This window comes from Oryx dammah, unplaced genomic scaffold, assembly GCF_014754425.2.
Source record: "Oryx dammah isolate SB20612 unplaced genomic scaffold, SCBI_Odam_1.1 HiC_scaffold_18, whole genome shotgun sequence".
NCBI lineage: Eukaryota > Metazoa > Chordata > Mammalia > Artiodactyla > Bovidae > Oryx > Oryx dammah.
This window is the reverse complement of record NW_024070202.1, coordinates 100603671-100628174: the sequence shown is the minus strand read 5'-3', so window position 1 is coordinate 100628174 and position 24504 is coordinate 100603671.

The following is a 24504-nucleotide window of genomic DNA, read 5'->3' as shown; positions in this document are numbered from 1 at the left end:
AGGGGAGCCTGGTGGGCTACAATACATGGGGTCACAAAGATAGGACATGAACGAGTGACTGAGCACATAGCATACACACAGGATTATAAATGTAACAACAGAATAAAAAATAAATGTGAAGGCAGTACATGTTAAACAGGCATGTAATGCCTATTCTCTTCCTTAGCTCTAGAAGAGTTAGACATGCTCCAAAGTCATCATCTCTGCATAAAAGGGAGGGGTTCCCCTGTGCACTCAAAGTCACCTGCAAAGGACTAGCACTCGCTGATGGCTGAGCATTCAATCTCACACCCTCAGCTAGTCTCCTTAGAACACATCCAGCCACCAGCACTGAATATTGTAACAGTACTCAAGATCAATACTTCTGAAGGAAATGAGGACAGACAAACTGGGCCATGAGACAAAAAAGTTCTTTTTTGAACAGGTCATCACTTTAAATTGGAATAATCACACTAAAATTTCTTTGAAGCTCCCAAGTCACTTTATTAACAGGAATAACTATTCTTATGATTTTCCCATTGGAGGAAATAAAACAGATCCTAGCCCCAAGTTAAACTAAGGAAAACTGTGAGGCAAGCGGCTCATCAACAAACAGTCTGAGCAGGAAATGCTAATCTCTCATTTCTCAAAATGCATTCCCTAGTAGAGAAAGCTTTTGCCCTGAGGATTGAAGGCCGATGATTGGTGTGACTTGGAAAATGTTATTCTTACTCATCTATGTAATTTCTTTCTGAAAACCTGCTAAAATATTTCTCACTGAATTCCCATAGCTTCCAACACCAGAGGTCCACTGTTCGCTTTAGGCTGAAGCAAGGATTAAACCAGGAAGGTTCTCAGAGGTTCTCACATCTCTCCTTTCCCCAGTGCATGAATGTGTACATTTATCAGACATCATGGGAAGGGGGTTTAAATACAGCAAGGCAAAGCAACACAGCCAGCAGAGCCAGAGGAAGGAAGAAGAGTAAGTGCTCAGCCTTCTCTGATTCTTTTGCAATCCCAGGGACTGTAGCCCTGCCAGCCTCCTTTGTCCATGGGGTTTTCCAGGCAAGAATGCTGGAGTAGGTTGCCATTCCCCACTCCTGTTGTCTTCCTGACCCAGGGGTTGAACCCAAGTCTATTGCATCTCCTGCACTGGCAGGGGGATTCCTTACCACTAGCACCACCTGGGAAGCCCAAGGAAGAAAAAGAGAGCTAGAACTGTTCATCTTCTTAATTTGTCCCTGAGGTAACTGTAGTATATCGGGAGTGCTCCTTAGGACTCCCAGGGGAAACCTTATGTTCCCCCAAGAGGATTCAAAAATCCTATAGGTATCTTTACCTCAAATTGCCTTTCCATCAACTCTCCAGCTAAGGTTGTCTCTGTGAATGAAGAAAGGCCATCCAGATGCCTCTCAGGACACAGAACTTTTCTCTACATCTATTTCTTCTAATGTGTCATAGAGACAGTCATAATGAGACGTTTCCGGGTAAAATTTAAAAGCTATATTCCAAAGTATCTCACAAAGAGGAGCTTCACAGAGATCTAGCATCAGAGACTTCTTCCTCATCTTCCCTGAGTGGACACTTGGTTTCCTCAGGAGGGAGACAGAATTCTTCCTGTGAGGCAGGGTTAGAGGGGTTCTGAATTCTGTAACAAATTCTCTGTATTTTGAGGGTGAGGTAATTCAAGAGAAAAGGATGGACCCATCATTCTTAATTATATTTCTGTAGGATTTATCACATAATCAGTCTAGAGGATTTACCACAACCAAGTTCCCAGTTGACTTTTGTACACTCAAGGGCATTTCAGGCAACGACGTAGTGGGTTTTCTGTGAGGAAGGATGGAAAACGCAACCCGAAAATAGTTGGGCTTCCTGAACTCTCATCCAAGCTGTATCACCCTAGACAAATCACCTGAGATTGCTAATTTTGAAGTTTCTCAATTTGTAATTATCCCCCTTTTAGTGTTTTAAGGAAAATGAACGAGGTGATGGATTTAGTTCATTGTAAATTGAAAAGTGTTTTTTTTTTAACAGTATTGTTTATTTTAGATTATCATTAAATAACCCACAAATATGACTTTAAGAGAGTAGGAATCAAGCACAAAGATGAAGAGACGGAATGAGTTCTGAAAGACAAGCTGAGAGATCTGACCCACTAGTGTATATACACGGGACGATGGAATACAGAATTTATCACTCAGAACCATTACAACAAATCGAGTTCCCTTAACGCAAACTACATGATGTTAGGTTCTTAGTCTTCAGCCATTTTGCCTTAGTTGCAACTAAGTGGAAGTATAGTAGTTACACTTTGAGAAGCAATATAAGTGTCTGTGAAGCTTCTTCTAAAAGAAGGGACTTTTTTGTAAAGTGCCTGACACTAAGTATTAGAGACATGGAAAGCCACATTTGGTTTCTGTTGCTCATGTTTCTGCTTTTTTAAACAACTCTTTAACAATTCAAAAATCATTCTTGGCTAGAGGCCATACAGAAACAGATAGAGGCTGTACTTGGCACCAAACCCATGCTCTAAAACAATGCAGTGACGAGCTTTGGGGACTCTAAAGCAACACGCAAATAAAAGGGATCATTTGCTCAAATCCACACTATTTTTTTTCTGACCTCCCAATGTGTACTTCACATATTTTGATACTTTTTAAAAATTCTGTTGTGATAGTCACTGCTTGATAAGCTAAAGTATAGTTATTCTCTTCATACCTTACATACACATATTTAGAATCATTTTATATAAATATATATATTCAAAATACTTTATATACAGTAAGTGCTCAATTATAATGATTGCTGTTGAAGCCATCTAGTCTATGACATATATTTGTTCCAGGAGTCCGAGCTGACAAAGACATGCCCCATCAATCCAGAAAAAAACCTCTTACTTTTTAAATGCCCTGTTAACCCAAGCTTTAGCTGAGCTAGTCCCACCCTGCTCCTCTATTGTTGCAGGAGTCTTAACACCTCTATTATAGCACCCATATATCATGTGTTCTTCACCACATGTCCAAGGAAAATTTGTCAGGGTTAGGATTATGGTTATTCATCTTCGTATCCTAGATGGCCAACAGAGTACCTGGTTGTACCTAATTTTACAGTAATGTTGAAGAAGAAATGAATAAACACGTATTACCACTGTATCAGGGGCTTCCCAGGTGGCACAGTGGTAAAAGAATCTGCCTGCCAATACAGGGGATGCAAGAGACACGACTTCGATCACTGCATTGGGAAGATCCCCTGGAGGAGGAAATGGCAACCCACTCCAGTATTCTTGAGAGGAGCCTGGTGAGCTACAGTCCACTGGTTGCAAAACACTGGACATGACTAAGTACACAGTGCTCACCGCTCTATCAGGATCTGTCCCTTACACAGCACTTACACGTACCTTCCACAAAATAACTGATAATATGGAAGGAAGATAGAAAAGTAAGCTCTAAATACAGAATGAAAGTGATACTGACATGAGTAATGGAGTTTTTTCCTCAGTTTTAAATATGAATAATGTTCCCTTTATATGAATATATATATGTACACACACACACACACACACACACACAAACACAGAGGCTTCCCTCGTGGCTCAGACTGTAAAGAACCCACCTGCAATGTGGAAGACCTGGGTTCAGTCCCTGGTTTGGGAAGATCCTCTGGTGGAGGGGAGGACAACCCACTCCAGTATCCTTGCCTGGAGAATCCCATGGACAGAGGAACCTGGTGGGCTACATTTCTTGGGGTCACAAAGAGTAGGACACAACTGAGTGACTAAGCATATATATATAAAATCTTTGGATTTGGGCTTTTTTTTTTTCTGAGAAGGATGGAGTCAAAGGGAATTCCTAGTCATGTTCATCTTTTTGAGCAAGCTGTATTCCAGCCCTCTCTGAAATCCACAGGGGTTCCACAGACAAAGGTAGAAAGCACTGGAGTCCAATCTGATTCTCCCTTTCCTCCATCATTAAAGAGGTGCAATCTGCCAAAGAAGGATTTCCATTCCTATCTAAATCTTTTTCTTTGAATCTATATGAAGACAAATGAAACATTTTCTAAAATTGGAGGCAAATTAGCTTTCAGTCTCCTCAAATACAATTTCTCTGAAAACAAAGTCTCATCTGTCTTCTGATGTGATTAATCTCACTAGTACCAACTACTTGGGAGTTCACATTGGAGAAACATATTGATAAAACACAAAATGACTTCCTGAGGTTTTTGTTAAGATGTTCCATTTAATTTAAGGTCATCATTTATGTGGAATTCTCTGCTAGTGAGGCAAGATAAGCAGCTTTATTTCTTGGCAAAAACACTCTTTTGGTTTTTGCCACTCAGTAACCCATAAAGAGAACACAGTATTTACAAACAAGACTCTGACATGTTCTCCTATAACTTTCTTGTCCTTTCACAGTTTCAAACGCCTCTTAAAATAGCTCTGCAAGTGCCTTCCCAACATTCCCCAGGAGCACATCACGTTCCGGTGTAAGTGACAGTGGTCTGAGAGAGCATTCTGTCACCTCATTGTGAATTTCTCTGGACCATGAAATATCCAGTGTCCCAGACAACACCAATTTTCAACTTGTCGCCAACTGCTTCTCCTCTCCATTCTACTCTGATATAAAACAAAGCAAAAAGACAACCAAAAAATGGGCATTTCATTTTGAAAATATTTGTGGCCAAGTTGATTACATTTATGGTTATCAAGACTTCAGGATGAAGTAATCTGCTATTTGGAAGAAAAGTACATGGACAGAATTAGGAGAGATGACATCAAACTACAGCTTTCCAATTTGTCTCTTTTTTTATGCTAAAGATGAACAATTTTTGCCAATTTGGAAGTAGATATGACAACAGAGTTTCCCAATGACCTCATGAAGTGGAGAAACAGAATAAAGAGGTAGATTTTGGTGTCATTTTGGACAAGGATATGGCAACCCACTCCAGTATTCTTGCCTGGAGAATCCCATGGACAGAGGAGCCTGGCAGGCTTCAGCCCATGGGGTCACAAGAGTTGGACACAATTTAGTGACTAAACCACCACCATTGGTGACGTTTATAAAGGGCTTCATCCATCATATTTCTCTGCTTTTAGCATTTGTCATATATCTCCAGGGAACAAAAACACTGCAGAACTTGTTTTCAATTATCTTTTATTATGTCAAGTTAAAAGGTTGAGTTGATATATTTTGATGAGCATTAACATTATTTTTAAAAAATACTGGTCCAAATAGATAACTGAAAGGATTAATTAAAACTCTATTTATATGCTGTATCAGTAGCAAAAATGAATAGATGAGATTTCCAAAGCTTCTGGAAAGCAGAATAGTTGATTCTTGCAAGACTGTAGTATCTCACTGAATCAGGGTTGATTTGCAGCAAGAACTCAGAAGAATAACATAATGATCAATCTGTATTATGATAGATTGACCCCTGTATCATACCTGTCATTAAAGTTTTGATTTTCACTCTTACTTAAACCTCAGCATTTCCAACAAAACGTTACCACTAAATCATGAGAAAGTGTTAGTCATGAAGTCATGTCCAACTCTTTGTGACCCCATGGACTGTAGCCTGCCAGGATCCTGTCCGTGGAATTCTCTAGGCAAGAATACTGAAGTGGGTAGCCCTTCCCTTCTCCAGGAGATCTTTCCCTACCCAGGGATTAAACCCATGTCTCCTGCATTGTAGGCAGACTCTTTACATCTGAGCCACCAGGGAAGCTCCACTTTGAAAATATCAGGGAAACAGAAGAGAGGAGATGGAAAAAAGAATCAGAAGTCCCACAGAAGTGAAAAAGGCTAGCAAGGGGGTTTGTATAGCTCAAGATTTTTTTTTTTTAGAAAGAAACTCAAGAATTAAAATAATCATATAGAACATTTCATAGGGGTAGACATGATGGGGTAATGCAATTGAAAATAGATTGGGTATCAAGATGTTCAGGCCCCAAGTCTTGGCTCTGTCACCTTAAATCATTGTCACCTACAGGGCAACTCACTTCAATTTCTTGCTCAGTTTCCTTAGCTGTAAAATAAATGCATAAGAGTAAATAATTTTGAACACTTCACTAAAGACTTGACTCTGTGAAGTCAAAGGAACTAAAGACAAACTGGCAACAGTACAATGATATCCAAAATGCAAATTCTTAACCACTATTTCATACTGCCTGACAGTGGAGTTTACCTTTTGTGAGATACTGGAACCTCAAGTCAGGGGAAAAGGTTAAAACCTTTTCTTTCTAAGCTCTCTAGTCAATAGGGAAGGCCAGTGGAAGTTTCTGGCTGCTGAAGAGCACAGCTCCACTATAACTACCAAGGCTGCAGAGTGCTATTATGACAGAATGCTAAGCCTGAGTAAAGAAGGGGGTGAAATTGGGCATGTGAGTATAGTATCTTCACTTCCCCAGGAGTATTTCTGTGGGACGACAGAGACGGGTCAGGTAGGAGGGATAGCTAGGGATAGCAAAGCAATATGATTTGCGTAAAGTAAGTGCTAAGTAAATATTTGTTGAATTAATGAATAAAAGAACAAATACACTCTTATTCCAATTCTATGCATAAGACTAAGGCTACATAGTATGGCAAGGTATGCAGAATGGTACTCCATCTCATGATGTAAATCATTCTCCATCTTTTTAGATAATTCTCCATATTATCTTGTAGATGGAATGAAACAAAGAGAGTCCATTCTTTTTGATGTGTTGAAAATCCATCCTAGTATGAAAAAAAAATGTGGTACATTTAAATCCTATGTTATCTGTGCTAACTAAAATTTGTTTCAACATATAATAACTTCCCTGGTGGCTCAGAGGGCTTCCCTGGTGGCTCAGAGGTTAAAGCATCTGCCTGGAATGTGGGAGACCCTGGTTCGATCCCTGGGTGAGGAAGATCCCCTGGAGAAGGAAATGGCAACCCACTCCAGTACTCTTGCCTGGAGAATCCCATGGAGGGAGGAGCCTGGTAGACTATAGTCCATAGGGTTGTAAAGAGTCGGACACGACTGAGCGACTTCACACCACACACATATAATAACAATCAAGGTGAGTTATTTTAAAAGTTCATGTGATAGTTATTAATTACATTCAGCTTAAACAAACTAATAATAATACCATATACCTACAAAGGTACCCCACAGAAAATTTTGCTCAAGCTTAGATGAAGTGTTGGTTTCAAAAGTGGGAAAACTTATCAGAAGAAAAGGGTTATTTTGAAAGGAAAATTTTACCTAGAAAGAGAATTTCTTTGAGCTATTTCAGAAAATGGTGACTTCTTGTTTTGAAACCAATAGAAGATTAGGGTAGCAAGAAATTTTGGATGTTCAGCAGAAGCAACAGAGAAAAAGATGGTTGGATAGCATCATTGATTCAGTGATGTTTGAGCAAACTCCAGGAGACAGTGAAGGACAGGGAAGCCTAGTGTGCTGCAGTCCATGGGGTTGCAAAGAGTTGGACACAACTTAGTGACTGAACAACAGAAAGCAGACTAAGGGCATAAAATCATCATTAAAAATATTTATTGACTTCCACTATGTGCCAAGCATAGAACCAGGCATAAGATGCTGAGAAAAACTTTAAAAACCACAAAATGCAAATCTTCCCTTTATGGAGTGTGTCTCTTCTTATGAAATATCAATGACAACTTCATTCATTGTGTAAAGGACTTGAATAGAAGGTACATATTTAAGCCAAAGAGTGAGCCCAAGCAGAGATACTAAAAGTCAAATTTTAAAAGCCTCTTAGGATTTGTCTTACTTTTCAAATAAATTAAGAATACTCTGTCTGCCACTGATAAAACAAGTTAAGTTTATGCTCCATTTAAAGGTCAGTAAAAGTATCTTAGGTAAGTTCTCAGGTTTTATTCTTAGCTTCATTATAAGTGATCTGCTGAGACTTGGAAGATCTTAGAAAAGAGAAACACACACACACAAAAAACACAACCAGATTTGTGATGTCCATTCTTCCTCTTCTCATAATTACAGACTCAAAGGAGCTGAAGAGTTGCCCACCCTGAATAAACACACTATCTAAGTCTTTCAGCAGAGAGGCAAAATATTTTTGTTGTCTGAATTATTATATATAGATAGACAGATATAGATATATAACTATCTATATAGTGAGATTGCAATATATACAGTGAAAAATATAATAATGAGAAATAAAAATAGTTAAATAAAAACCACAAGATGGCAAGTATTGAATGAGCCATCAAGCTAAGAAAAAAACATGAAGGAAACGTAAATACATATTACTAAGTTTAAGAAGCCAGTCTGAAGAGTCTACATACTATATGATTCCAACTGTATATCATTCTGGAAAATGCAAAACTCTGGAGACAGTAAAAGGATCAGTGGTTGTGCACAGTTAAGAGGGAAAGAGGTGTACATAGGGGGAGGACAGAGGGATTCGTGGGGCAGTGAAATTACCCTTTAAGATACTATGTTGGTGGATACATGTTATTATTTTTATATTTGTCAAAACTCTTGGAAAATACAACACCAAGAGTGAACCCCACTGTAAACTAGGAACTGAAAGTTCATCCGTTGTGACCAGTGCACCTCTCTAGTGGCTGATGTTGACCGTGGAAGAAGCCGTCCGTCTTCTTCCGTCCGTCCCCTTCTATGGGGGCAGGCAGCATACGACAATTCATTGTACTTTTTAGTCACTTTTGCTGTGAACCTAAAACTTCTTTAAAACACACACACACACACACACACACAAAGATGAGCAGCAAGGAAGTTATCTTTCAGTAATTATACAGAGTAATGAAAAATCATTTTGAATTTTAGATAGCTGATCTATTGATATCATTTCATATTCAATTATATTGGGAAATTAAAATAAGAGTTTGGGAGAAAAAATAATTTTTAAAAGTAGTCAAATATTTGCAGTGACTGGGATGAATAACCCACTCTAATTTAATTAAAAGAAGCAAATGCAGAAAATGACCTTTAGAAACTCTGACCAGTATATGTCACAGTGATTTCAATGATCTGCAGTTCCTAAGTATTAGGGAAATCAGCTAACAGTCACCATCGAATATTTCTAAAAGTGCATCTCACACCACAAAGTGCCAAAATATAAGAACTGGAGCAATACCTAATAAAGGAGAAGAGATCAGGGCTGCCAATTAGAGCCTACACTCTAGATTCAATATCTTCTAAAATCATGGGACTAAATCAGAGGGGGGAAAGTCACAAACTTTGTGTACTGAAAAAGCTGCAGAGAGGCAGGAGCAATTAAGTAGCTGAGGATTGAGATACCAAAGAATGAGCCAAGAGAAACGAATCATGGGAACTTGCACTGCGATACAGAAGCTAAAATAAGCCAGTGAACATCAAAGGGGAGACATTTGACAACATCGTTCTCCCTTGAAAATGACTCCTGAGATTCAATCTGAACACTTAAATGATAGAAAAGATGTCATTTTATTTTGTTTGAATATGGAAACGCTGGAAAATAAATATGACCTCCTTTCTATATCACTTCTTGAAAATAAAAGTAATGTGAATTTTTAGTAAATTCTTACAGAGATAGAAGCCAAGGAATCTTCTTTTAAATGGGAGAGGTTTAAAGAGGAATGCTAAGGATGTGAATTTCTTGAAGAATGTGTTATGTAACTAACTAACTGCAAGGGAGAAGAATAATTATCACTTTAATTAATGAGGGCCTTGCTGTTGCTCCCTTGTGAAAGATACTCTTTGATTAAAAGTGTCAGTATGTAAAAATATTGACTGATATTGAAATGTAAGAGTGTGAAATTTCAATTAATTGTAAAAAAATTAGCTGGTATTATCATTTACCAATAGACACTAATGATTCCTGGAGACTTAGGACATACAAACAAATAGTTAAGAGTTGACAGTGGGCATGTAAACAGGAATAGAATTAATCCACTGATGCTTCATCCCTCAGAATAATTAGCTCCTTTGGCCTTTTACATATGCAATGAGGAGGTTAATGTTAAGTCATAGCAATTGTCTTGCAGAGAAAAGGAACAGGTAGCACAATAGGAAACAGAAGATCAAATAATATTTTAACAACACATAGTGTTTTCATAGTCAACAAAAATGTTCCTATATATACATATATATGTTTTATAAATACTCACAGAGTCGTATTTTACACCTTGGCAATTCCATACCTAGAAGCTATATTAAGACTCTTGTCCCCTCTGTACCTAGAGAGAGCTCCCAGGGGGCTAAGAAGGATAAAGCATCTTCAAACATGAAGCCTACTATCAGACTAAACCAGGAGGTGAGTGGCCAAGGTAGATTCTAAATATGTCTAAGACTGGTTCCTCAAATATAAACTCTGTTTTCATGCTTCCTTATTCTTAACTCAGTGTGATGTGCCCCTTTTTCTTCCCTCTTTTTCCTTGATTTTATCAGAATTGGATGGCAAATAATACAATTGGATATTCCTTTAAAGAAACTCCTTATGGTAGTAAAACAAAATAAACAACAAAAAAAATTAACACTTATCTTTGATTTTAGATGTGAGACTAATTCCCAAAGCAATGAACTTACTCTTAGGTCTTAACAAGTTATTTTGTGTCCACTGGCAAGAATTTCTGCACTTACTTAGAAAGAAAAAACAACCCTCTATCACATCGGATTGGTGTAAGCTATAGGAATAGGATACATAAAGAAAATGGCACGGGGTCTAAACTGTGGTAGACACTCAGGAAAGAGTGGCTATGATTTCACTGTTTTTATTGTCTTCATTGTTGTCACAGAAGAGTATCTCATTCAAAATTCTGAAATTTTCCCTAACATGGAAACATTCAGTCATGAAAAATACCCAGTCATGCTCACTTTAAAGTAAATGCAAAAGTGTGACCCCTTGAATGGCACCCATCAGCCAGGGACAATAGAAGCCAACCGTACATCAGCCACTGTTCTCCCTGCCTTCAGGACTCCCAGGACACAGTACAGAGAGGGGAAAAGGTCTATAATATTTAAGCTTACATGTGAAGACAAAACGGCCCACTCCACTGATGAAATCTGGTAGCAAAGTAATTTTGAGGATGAAGCAAGAAAACAGCAGGCAGATTTGGGAAACACTTTGCCTTTGCGGCTGCCCTTTACTTTCTTCCTAAAATGAAACCAAGTGTCCTGATGCTCTCCAAAGAATACAATTAAGTAGAGTTTCCCTATCATTTCCTATTTTTATGCCGGCTATATGGTAGCAGAGCAGAGTATTAGAAAATCTTCATCATGTTCAACAATATAAATTGTATGAAATTTATGTTCTTCCCTTGCCAATCAAATTATTCCATGCTTAGCTTTTATAGAGAGTAGGAAAAATTAGCCTTTAGGTAATTCTTTAGCTTCCCATGTCACTCCTTCTAAAGAGTTCCTTAGTAGTTAGTTAAATAATCAAGAAATTATAGGCTTTTCTTCCTATATTATTTCATCTTGTTTACTGACTTGGCATAGTTGGTGAGGTAGGGGAAGGTGCTTGTTTGCTTTATTAAAGTGGAAGACAGCTTCAGTACTGAGGGTGAGCAATAACATCAGGAAAAACCACCATAATATTCCTTTCCTGGAGGAGGTTTTATATCAGTCTGCTACTGGGGTTCATCACAGTGCACCAACATTTTGTAACAGTAATAGTGAAATGTATCCCCATTAACATTTGTGACAATTTCTCCACTCTCCTCCACTAGAACTCCTCCATTAGAGCTCCAAGAGAGGAAGGGGAAGAGGGCCAGGTGCTTGGTCTGCTAGATTAGTAATGGAAATCTAGACAGAACCCCAGATAGGAGAGTACACAGAGAAGCTCTGGAACCATGAAGACATCTTCCCAAGGAAGTATCGCAGAGAATGAGTAATTTTGGACAGAGAAAATGGAAAGACATGAAGTGCTTATTTCTTCAATAACTAGGACTGATTTAACTCTATGGACATAAGGTATACGGAAGTACTATACTCCATCTAGACAAATAGGTATCAGAGTCATATGACATAGAAGAGAATCATCTTTATCTTTGGATATTCTCCAGAATTGTTACTCATTACATGTAACTGAAAGATCAAATAGTCTCTGACCACAACCAAACTCTCAGTCTCAATGGCTCATACAAGGAAGACTCTTGATGATACTGGTAGCAGCATTTGGGTTGACTATCCAATCTTTGTACTTCTCCATTGAGCTTTAGATGCCAGTTCTTCAATCTGATCTTATTTTAAAATGTAGTCCTGTGTTTACCCACCTCAGTATCACATGAGGTGCTAAACACACAGATTATTGGGTCTGGCCCCAAATCTGCTGACCCAGAATCTCTTCAAGAAGAACAGAGTATTTCAAGGACTCAACCAGTGAATGAACCTCTTTGAAAGACTGCTTAGAAGACAGAGGTGATTCAATTCAAATAATTTAGAATCTGGTTGATGATGAATGTTGACTGCTGAAAAAAGATCCATTTCTTCCAGGAGATCAGCATTCAAGGGGATCTAGGAGCCTCAACTTCAGAAAGAAGAAGTCCTGCTCTACTGAACCCTGTCAATCTAGATGACTTCAAAACAATGCTCTGCTACCACACCGTTTGCTATTTATTTTCACTGATCTTAAAAACATAGGGTCTTCAGTTTTGTTTTTGCTGCACATTAGCCACGGGTTGGAAATTTGACTTTAAGCTAGTTATTTGACCTATGGAGATGCCCATAATTCCCTTGATACAATACAATGGAATGGGGGACTCTGCATATTAATAGGACTACCTATTATCTACTCAAAACATTGGGGAAAAATAAAGCTCTGATTCTCACACATTTGAGTTGTATATCACTGCCGTGTATGCAAATATGGCCTCTGTTCTCAATACAGACATTATCAGCATCCCTAACAAGCTCTGGAGAGTGCCCCATTACCAGTACCAGGTAAAAATTCAACTTGCCCAGAACTCTTGCAGGCTAGCCATTTTGTAAACAGTTCATTTTAATATCTAAGAAAACAATTCTGCCAACCCCATAGAGCAATGTACATGATTGTGAGAAATTAAATGAAATTATAGTATGCTAAATATTTGGCAAAATATCTGCCACACCATAGCTTTTCTTACCTATTATTATTAGTTTGGGGAATGACTAGTATAAGTATTATATTTATTACTGCTTATTAGTTTTATACTAATAGTAAATTAAATGAAGAGAAGGAGGAAAAAGAGAAGAATGAAGAGAAAACAAATTTGACCAATATTTACTTTGCATTTACTCTTTGTCAGTCATTACACTAAGCTATTTTTATATATATATTATTTCCTTGTGTAGAAGGGGAATGGAGAAGTGGCTAACAGAGCTTGGAATAAAGGCTTTGATCATCTATGGAAGCTCTCATGTGGATTTGATTTTTAGTTTATCCTAGACAGTTGAGACAGTGAAGAATTTCTAACAAGAGAATGACATGTTCAGATTTGCATTTGAGAAAGGTTATTCCGGCAATGTGAGGCATAGATTGTACTAGAGAAAGACTGACCATAGAAACACAAGGCTCCGGTGATAGTTCAAGTAAGAGATGCTAAAGATCTAAAAAAGATGTGTGGATGGAGGAGAGAGGATAAAGTCCAGACAAATCTAAGAGATGTTTGATTTGATGACTCAGTTAGATGGTGACATTGGAGCTGGAGTGAGGAAGAAAGCAGACATTTCTAGCAGATCAACCTTACTTCTAACTTGTCATGTGATTTGTGAATAATAATAATATGCATATTATATATTCACACAATAATACAGAGCAAAACTTTCAAGTTTCTCACATAACAAGACAACAAATTATACAGGCAAATTATTATTTTCTCATCATCATCCACACTATTATATATCCTATGCAGCAAAAACAATGTTCCCATTCTAAAGACAGAACACTTCCATTTTGAAATTTTAAAGACTTAAACATACGAAACAACCCATTAGCTTAGAGATCTCAGCCAGACCTATCTCAGTATCTCCCATAACAAAACTCTCTTTGTAAATCCCACAGAAAAATTTTCACAATGATGTTAAACACACAAGGGTCATAAATATCCATTTCCCATAACTTTGTAGAATTCTACACAGCAAACAGTACTTAATATGTTCAGGCAATGAATGTTTTCCACTAATCTGTTTACTTAAAAACATACTAATTAAGAGTCTTTCTTGCTTTTGTCCACCTCAAATTATCACTGAAACTAAAATTCTCTCAATTTTAAAAAATGTTCCTGCCCAACCCACAGTAGTGTGCTTCCTGTTACTGGACACCAGAGGGCGCCATTCAGTGAAAGCTTGGATTGGGGAGAGGGGGTCGAAAAACAAAGAAGGAATTCCATTGCTAATGAAAGAGACTGATTTTTTAGTGTGTACCCTTATCTACCATGAAACATTACCATGGTAACAGCACCAGTTAAGATGACTGTATATTTAGGTCACAGTATAAAAGAAGGAGCTTGAACATGTGTGCAGAAAAAGGGAAATGAAATAAAGACAAGAATATATCAAGGGTAGAAGGAGGCAAACCAGTCAGAACAAGCCTCACACACTTTGCTGATCGTATGTTCACAAAGTCACACCATGCTTTTCAAAGCAAAGGTGGGATGATGTTTTAACTAAAATCAAAACCTGCCATTCAAACTCAGAACTTTAAGCACAAACAATCTTAATATAAAGAAAGAGGAACTCCTGTGGAGAAACAACTAGAGGGAAGTTGGAATGTGTATACTCTGAGGCAGTTCTTGGTTAACTGCATCACAATGGAAAACCTCTTTACCCACTTCAACACTTAAGGTGAGTTAAATTGGGTACTATCAAAAACTCTCTTTCATCCTCCTGCACCAGACAATAGAAAATCTTTGTGTTGCTACAGGTGAAAATAGCATCTGCCAAAATACCAGATAATTTATGTGCCCTTACTTTCCTCTGCCAGAGGCAATCACTGGGTCAAGCAGGTTATGCCAACAGAAGAATCTAGTTGTCAATGAATCTTTCTTGCTTAGGCTTTAGGGAATACAACCAGAATACACAGTTTAACTAAAGGAGTGGGGAGAACACTGCTGAACTCAAAACACCAGAGTTGTGATTTCCTCAGACATAGGGGAAATGTACACTGTATCTCCACGGTGTAAGACAAAGCCTGGAGTCCAACAGGAGTCCAAAGACTAGAGTCCAACAGCCCTTGTTTGAATGCAAGGACTGCAACTTACTAGCTGTGTGATCTTGGGTCATTACCTGACCCCTTTGAAAGTCAGTTTCCTCATTTGTAAAATGAGGACAATAACATCTACTTCATAGGATTGTGGCCGTGATACAATAAGAAACTGATTCATCAATTCACTCATTCAACAAATAGTTAATAAACTCCTAGAAGGTGACAGACACTATTTTAAACCCTGGGGATAAAGCCCTGACAGAAAGATGATATAATACATGTGAAGTGCTTAGGACAGCTTCAGAGACTTAGAACACACTATATGAAAATGCATTTCCAAGGGAAAATGGAAATGTGTTTTGTTCCACACAAAACACACTCTACCATCCCCCATCCATGTGGCCCTGCTGAGCTTTGGGGTGTGCAGTCAGTACCGCTGCTCTGATACCATTTAAGGAAAGCAGTCCCCACCCCCGCTGAGTGAACCAAAGGTAGACAAAATGGGAACAGGAGACAGGGAATAAACCAGCTGGTCACCAGGAGAATATTGATGGTTTTGATCTAGAGAAGTCCACTGAGGAACAGAAGACAGGCTCACATTGTAAAATGCCAACTCAACTCCAATACAAAGCTAAAAGAAGAAAACCAGGGCCCTCAAGGAGACTGTGACAAAGTGTTTCTGTCAGTCTCTTGAACCTACTGAGTAAACCAAAGAAAGATTAAGATAAGAGTAAGCGTGGGGTTTGAGTGGTCATATTTAGGCAGTTACTCATGGGCATTCTCTCACAGGCATGCCCCAAGGACTGCCATCAGTGATGGAGATGGGGCTCGTAATGGCATGCTCACAGATTCTTGTCCTCATTTTTTCCCTCCCATTCTCTCTTCAATTCCTTTATTGGAATAAATGGCCTCCTCTTCTTCCTCTCTTACGCTGGCTTCACCTTTGTTCACTGCTGTGGGTTAGAGTGGCGTGTCTCCTGTGGGTCTTTCTCCAGTAAAGCGGGTCCCCTGCCCGCCCTCCCGTCTCTGTGAGCCATCTGCTGTTTTCCCCAAAACTCTGAGACTTCCCTTCCCTGCTCCTGTGCTCAGAGGGTTGGCCACTCTGAAATTATAATTGTAAAACTGCCACTGAACGTACATACAAGTTCAGATAACCCCAGATGTTAGGGGTTATCTGGGCAAAGAAGGGGATAGGGTCATGTTTGGAGCAATGTGGGTTTTTCAATGTGAAGATGTCCTCCCATATTGACAGACTGTGGGGGCTCATTCCAAAGAGACTTTTATCTACATTTGACTGCTGGCTTTCCTACATTTGGCTTCCCAGGTGGCTCAGTGGTAAAGAATCCACCTGCCCATGCAGGAGACTCAGGAGACATGGGTTCGATCCCTGGGTTGGAAAAATTCCCTGGAGTAGGAAATGGCAATCCATCCAGTATTCTTGCCAGGAAATCCCATGAACAGAGGAGCCTGGCAGGCGACAGTATGCGTGGTCACAAAGAGTCGGACACGACTGAGTGACTGACTACACAAGCACGCTCTCCTACACTTATCTCTGAAGTCAGCTGAGTTACAAACACATTCTGCAGGTTCTCTTGAACTTAAACTAGGATAGGGATATTCAAATCAACCTATTTTCTCCCTACAATCCCCCCAGACAACCTCAAACACACTTACATAAACAAACACACTTTTCTTTTATAGGAAGACCAAGCATCTTTCAGGAAGCCCACCCTGAGTTTTTGGATCCAAGGACTTTACCCTACTCCTGCCCCATCTCATTCACAGAGTTTTAAAACAGTAAGCTGAATTGGTTGGTATTTCCATGCCTTTTTAGGGTCAAGTTTTCCTTTTCAGCTTTAATTGGCATAATTGTTTAGCCTAATAAAGCATATAGAGTCAATAGAAGTCACTTATAGTACTGCCACAGCTAGACACATTTACTAATAATAGTAATAATAAAAATTCATCTGATAATAACTTATTACTTCTTGAATCCTTAGCCGTCAAATCCTGCAAAGCTGCTACATTTTTGGCACAAAATTCTTCCATCCATTTGCCAAGAGTCTCAAAAAGTCCACTCTCTGAATTGCAGCCTAATATAGTTCTTAGTGTGATCTACTGATTTAATTCTACGATTATCCCCTTGTGGTTACCACCCCAAAGACCCCACATACACACACCCAACTGCAGCTTCTTAACTGTGTCATCATCCTTATTATTTGCTTATCAATGAAAGTGTACTCTCTCTTTATATCCTTCTATATATTCTCAATATAATGCATATATTTGATCGCCAACAAAATACAGTAGGAGGACCCTGTGGCCCAAGGTTGGGTGAATAGCTGTAGCGTACAAGGTGCCACATTTCAGAGCCCTCTCAAGGCAGGTAAACCGGAAAGGCCTGGAGCAAAGTGAGCTGCTGGTCCACTCCAGGACCTGGCTATCTGAACTTCCGCAGAGAGAGGTTTGCTCCCCTAAGGGTGGGCTCTCCTCCACGCAGGCGCTGAGGGGGCCAGAGCCTCAGGGTCCCCTCAGAGCAGCTGCAGCCGAGCGGGGGGCCGCTGCCCTCAGAGTCTCCCCCTACTCCATCCTCAACCCAAATTCAAGTTTTTCCCAGGCCTTTCCCATTGCCCCACTGTTTCTCTCTGGAATCTGGGCCGGCTCAGCCCTCCGCGGAGCCAAGGCCACCGCCGCCGTGACTGTGATCCTGGTCAAGGAGGTGGTCCTTGCCGCAGGCGCTCGGGGTTGTGGAATTGCGGGGCGGGGGTTGCGTGCGGGAGCGGCGGCGGGTGTGCGGTCCAGCAGGGAGATGCGTGTTGTGTCGCTTGCTGCGTGTACTAGAGGATGGGCAAACTACACGAACCCACTGCCACCCAGCGCTAAGAAAAAAGAGCAAGAAAAGCAACACAAACCAGAAAAAGGCAAGATGAAAGGGAAATAGAAAGTCAGTGCGGGGGATTCCGGAGCTTGAGGACTTGAAGGCTCCGTGCTCTTGCTGGGCTCCCCGCGATTGGGCGGGCCGACGTGGAGCCCTTGGTGGCCTCCGTCACAGGCGGGCCGTGGCCGTGAACCGACTAAGGACACGGGAGGGCGGCTCGGGTGAGATGTCGGTCGACAGCTCTGCTTGCCTTAGGCGTTTACCTCCGTTTCTCCTCTTTCCTCCCTCCCCTCCATCCCGAGGGACTCCCCAGAGATATTTCCTTACAGGCAACCCTAGTCTCAAGGCGTGGGTCTGGCGAGCCCAGTGGACCCTCCTTTTTACGATGTTGTGGCTTTGGAGCAGCCTGGAGGACCGCGACGAGCAGGAGGCTACCGAGGGATGGGGACGCTGGCGGGAGGCTGAGGCGGTGGGTGTGCGCTGCTTTCTGAGTCAGTGATTCCGAGGAATCTTAAGTCTTGACCTCTTCAGAGCTCTCTCAGGCGAGCAGCGTCCTGCCCGCCGGGGGCGCCCCGGGGGCGCCGGGCAGAGCGCACAGGTGGAATTGCTGCTCGAGCTCCCTGCGCCGGATTGGACCGTCCGTACCTCGCAGGTTCCGAGAGCTACAAGTTATCTGTGATCGCCCGAGTCCGCAGGTGCGGACGGCAAAGGGATATTGTGGGTGCAGTCGTTCCCAATCTACAACCCTGAAGCCCGCAGGGGTGGCTCGGGGCTCACTGTGAGGTGGCTGTCGGCGCAGCCCTGGCACGGTCCGGGACCCCGCGGACTTGGGGCTGAGACCCTGTCCTCTAGCCGAGGCGGACCTCCGACCTCGTGTTAGGGCCGAAACGGGACGAGGTTGCAGTAGGCTTCCGCCCGCTCAGTCCTGGGACCCTCTCCCCATTCGTATCCCCCCCGGCCTTGGCCACGCTGCTCGGACTACAGCGCGAAGCCCCCCTCCCGCCACCTGGCGCGGGCGCTCACAGAGCGGAACCCGCGGATCGTGTGGGGCCGGGGAGCCGGGCCTCCACCCCAAACGCCTGGGAGACGTGGCCAGACCCCAGGCTGGAAGAAACGTGAGGGGCAGGAGAGGGCGAAGCTCCCGGGTCTTGCGGACACCGCAAGGAGTGGGGAGCTGGTGACAGTGGAGGGGGTGGCGGGCTGGAAGAGGGAGCGACGCCCGGGCCGGCTCGGGCCCCCAGGCTGCCTTTGCCACATTCCTCCGGACTCCGTGACCCGCGGAATGGCATCCCTTCCCGCGCTCTGCCTCTTCTGCCCCTGCTTTCCAGACCCGCCATCGCTGCCCTCAGTTCTCCAAGCCCCAGAAACCAAAGTTTCCGTTTGAGGATCTGGACTTGTGCAAGAATTCCCCAATTCCCTCACCCCAAGACCCCTCCGCGCCCGTTCTGGAGAATCGGGAGGTGCCAGGGTCCCTGGCGCTGGCCAGCGGAGGGCTGAGCAGCTGGCTGTCCTTACCTGCCGCCGGATCAGCTCCAGTTGCCTCCCCGGGCTGCAGTATCCCTGGCGTGGGCTGGCTGGCAGGAGCGTGGAGCCCTTCACGGGTTCGGGGCTGACCCGCCGCGGAGCTAGCCGCGCGCAGCTCAGAGTCCGAGGCCCGGCGCCGGCTTGCGCTCTCCCTTGATCTTGCAAACGAAAAGGGAAAGATTAGTTGGTGCCGCGACACTCGGAGGGGTGGGGCGGGGGGAGGCGGGGAGAGAGCGGACCCAAAGGCTCGGGCAAGAGCCGCGGGGCTCGGGCGCGCGCTAGCAGAGTCGCGCACCCCACACGCGTCCCAGGCACTTTACGAGTCGGGAGGCCCTTGGCGGTGTAGACTGGAGTTAAAGTGACACTGCCCCCGCCCGCCACACCAAAACACCAAAGGCGAAGAAGCAAAAAGGACTTTCAAACCTGGCTTTCACGAAGGAGTCTGGAGAGCAAGACAGAACGGAGACCTGGCTGGACTGACGAGCTGGGCGGGATTCATTTCCTCACCAAAGTGATTGGGGAAGTGGTTCTTAGTGTAGGGGCAACTAATTACTAATTAGTTCGGTGCCTCTGGCGATCTCCGAGTGGAATCTGCAGTTTCAAGTCTCTGGCCAACCCGCAGGCTGGCGTGTGTGCGTTCGCGTGTGTGTGCGTGTCCGTGTGTGTCACGCGCACTCGCTGGAGCGGGTCTCTGCGTCCGGGCACCTTTGGTATAAAAAGAGAGTGTGTATGTATTCGTCAGTGTGTGTTCGATTAGCTGCGATGGGCAGACAATTTCTGGAGAAAACATTTACAATTTTCTTTCAATATGACGGGATTAGTTGCTGTTGAAGGCGCTCCTCCAATGAAATCTTCTCTGCTCTCTGATTTGGCGGTTCTTCTGAGCAAATATGACAGCCTTTTCTCCAGGCTCCTTTCTGCTCCTTTCCACGTCCATCCCCAGAGCCAAGCTCTCCATCTGCAATTTCTACATCAGAACGTTTACAGTTACCACCATTGCCCAGTCCCATTCCTGCAAGTATGATTGCTATAAAAGTGACATGACATATTGGGAAGAAGTCGGTGTTGCTTTCTGATTGCCGAAGACGCTTAAGACCAGTTTTTCCAGGTGGGGAAATATTAGAATAAATCCTCTATGCTTTGTAAACATATAACCGTGCTGAACTATTCACAGATTGTTTATTTCTTTGGGACCCTGGCCAATGTGTAAGAGGAAGAGGTAACTGTTTTCTTTCTTCTTTTACACTAGGGTCAATGCCTATGTTTTCTTTGACTAATAGGCATCAGATTACAAAGTATTTATGGTCCTTTATGAAATTTGGGATCTCCATGAAAAAAAATCAGTATATAATTTTTTTCTGTTAAAAATACTTAGCTTTTTATTTTTTCATTTTAATGAGAAATTCATTCCAAGAAGAATATTCATTATTTTTAGGCTGTAGTCCCAATTAATAAAGATAAAATGATATAAAACAATATGATTCTAAAGTATAGTTGAGGACAAGACTTGCTTTTGTGAAAGTATATGTATATAAACATAGCATCAGTGTATTAGATGCTATAAGGCTGCATTTTCTTTCATCTACCTTTGGCAATCAAATGAAAACAGCTTGAAACCTTAATTGATGTATCCAATTAAGTTCAGTTCAAATCTTGATGCCTAGGCCTTTGCTAGTTGTCAAAGGGAATACAGAATAGCAATAGTCACTGCCCCTCTCTTTTATAAGCTCCCCATTTTATTGGCTTCCCTGGTGGCTCAGTGGTAAAGAATTTGCTTGCAATGCAGGAGCCACAGGAGATGCGGGTTCGATTCCTGTGTTGGGAAGATCCCCTGAGCAGGAAATGGCAACCCCCTCCAGTATTCTTGCCTGGAGAATCCCATGGACAGAAGAGCCTGATGGATTACAGTCCATGGTGTCGCAAAGAGTTGGACAGGACTAAAGCAACTTAGCATGCATGCATGCATCTTATTGGGAGCGAAAGACATTCAGATGACAATCAAGATGAATAAATATGCAGCAATATAAATTAATCAATAAATAAAAATTGTGTATATGAGAAGGTCTGCCCTTTCTGTTAACTCATAGCCATCACCAAACAGGATATGGCACAAACTACTGTGGTTTGATATAAGTCATCCTGAAATAATGCACTGCACACTGTGGCTCTACCTTCAGCCTCCATACCCTCACAGCCCATCATCACTGGAAGAGTATAAGATACTTGTTAGAAAATCGAGACAGTTCTGTCCAGTCTTGACCTCAGCCTCCCCCAGCATTTGACCCATTACATTAAACATATGATTTTGTCGTTTTTTCTCTTTTAGGGTATCTTTTGAAAATGAATTCACATTTTCCTTTCTCTCTTCATTATTTCTGACTATTAAGCTTCCATAAGCACAGGGAGTTGGCTTGGATGTTTAAAACAAAACAAAACCACATACACATACCAAAGCAGAAAAGTAAAGGGGAAAGAATCCCTAGCCAGCAAAAGAGAAGAAGAAAACCCAGTGATCTGTTATTCTGTTCTTTCAAATCATTAATGCCTTCTTACAAATGGGGTTTTGTTGTTATTTAATCACTAAGTCAAGACTCTTGTAACCCTATGGACTGTAGCCCACCAGGCTCCTCTGTCTATGGGATTTCACAGGCAAGAGTACTGGAATAGGTTGCTATTTTCTTCTCCAGGGGATCTTCCCAACAAAGGATTGAACCCATGTCTTCTCCAATAGCAGGCAGATTCTTTACTGTTGAGCCACCAGGGAAGCCCACAATTAGGGCTACACATTCCAAACAGAGCAATAAAGCAAAAAGCCAATGAAATCTAATGAATATTTTCTTAGACTTGAATAAAACAGAGTCCATGAATCACTGAACAGTCATGTTTAATAGAAGTCCTGACAGCTTATGGCCTTTTGGAGAAGAGCTGCAAATTGAAATAGCATTTTTATCAAACAATCAACAAAAATGTCCATTTTTTTTCTTTTAGGTCATAACTGAAAACACTTTTTAAAAAACATATACTTGTATCTGTGCCAGTTATTGTGTGTTTCCGAAGAATTATTTAACCGTTATGTGCTTCATTTTCTTAATCTGTAAAAGGGATATAGTAATAGTAACATTACCATTTTTATAAGGAATAATGAGTTTTTATATAGAATAATGAGTGCCTTCAGGTCAAGTTTTCAGAAGAAGGTCTCACATACAGGAAATTAGCTATAAGGCTGTCAGTAAGAATTTAAAAACAGATTCTTGGGTCATTCCTCTGACCTACTAAATCAGAATATTTAGGAGTGAGTCTTGTCATTGGAAACCATACTGCTTCTCAATTTCATGCAACAAGCATGTTAAACATAATCCATCAAAACACGGACCAGAAGAAATACCATTTTCCCCTTTCTAGTTTCTCCTTCTATACAAGAAAAGATTAAGTGTACTCAGAGCATTTTATTTTTATTTCTTAAGCCAGTTCACTTTCTGAGATAAAAGAGTACTCCCCCCTCCCAGGAATACAGCTTTTACATTTATTAGTAACCCACAGTGTGGGACACTTTCAAAAGTGCTTTCTACAGACTTTATAGAACACATATCTATGGGTTTCCCTTATCTACATGCCTATTTTCCACCTCAAAGAACACTAATAAATTAGTAATTTCCACTTGTGAGGCCAACCTTATTACCTGTGACCTCAAAAACTTACTTTCAGGCACATGCTCAAAAGAGATGACTTAGGATATTTGACAAAGCTCCTTTTTTAATATGACTGTAAATAAGATTACCACCAACATGAGGAAAAGGGGGATGAAGAATCGCATGCCTGGGAATGTGGTGCATATTTTATTGTGCTGTGCTGATTTTCGTGTGGCGATAATTAGGCTTCAGTAATTAGATGCACAAATCAGCACTCTGTCATCATAAGTACATTAAGAGGGTGATGAGTTCAGCTCAAGTGGTTTCTCACCAGGTATAGTGGCCATAACATTTTCTTGATTCTCTGCTTTCAAAGAACCAAGAAAAGGAAGGTGAGAGCTTTGACTATACGGGGAAGAGCAAGGAGAGCTTGCCATGTCTTCATCTCCCCCTCACACAAACTGTTCAGGATTTGAAACTAGGAAAGTACAGCATTTATCAGCAGGAGGTTTGGGGAAGGCAAGCTGATTTTTCTGATGTTTGCCAAAGAAACCTATCTTTTCCTTGACCTCAGTTTGAAATATAACAATCCTGGGTTAAAAGTGAACCTCCACTAGATGACAATCATCGCTTAAAGTGGGTGCTACAATTGCCCTCACTGTTTTGAAATCTTAGTAACAGTCCGATAATAGACACACTATTCTTAGGGTTATTTGTTATTTGTAGTTATTGTCCCTACAAATCTTAGAGAGTAATTCTAAATGCTCCTATTCTTTAGCTAGAAAAGATGATCTCTTTCTCTCCTAGAAAATCCTAAGCTTTTCTTTTTCAGTCCCTGAAATAGGAGTTTCCATATACAAATGAGACTGATTCTGACTGACGATGCTTGGTGACAGTTTAACAAACAATGCTTTGCTATTTTTTCCTTCTTTTTCTTGAAGTTTAGTGTCACAGCTGTTTTAAACTCTTCCTTTCCTAGCAGGGTTGGTGTTATCCAAAGCCTGAAAACATTTACTTCTGCTGAGTCTAAAATATTTAAAACACAGAGCTCATTTCAAACAGGGAATATGAACAAGGGGGACAAAATGAAACACTACCTTGCAAGATGTTAAGCGGTTGCAATGGCAATAAATCAGTATTAAGAATGCAAGAGGAAAAGGCTACATGGGACATGGGTTTCCTAGAGAAGCTATTAGTGTCTGGGCATTCCTCCTTCCAAGACGTAGTGCCCACTTCCTCCTTGGAGGTAAACCTCTAAGATGGAGAACTGAAACATTTCAACCACATCAAGCTTATGGGAGACTACAGCCTGAGTGAGATGCCAGAATCTCAGATGGAGATAAGATAGTAAGTTCAAAGTGAAAGTCTTATCA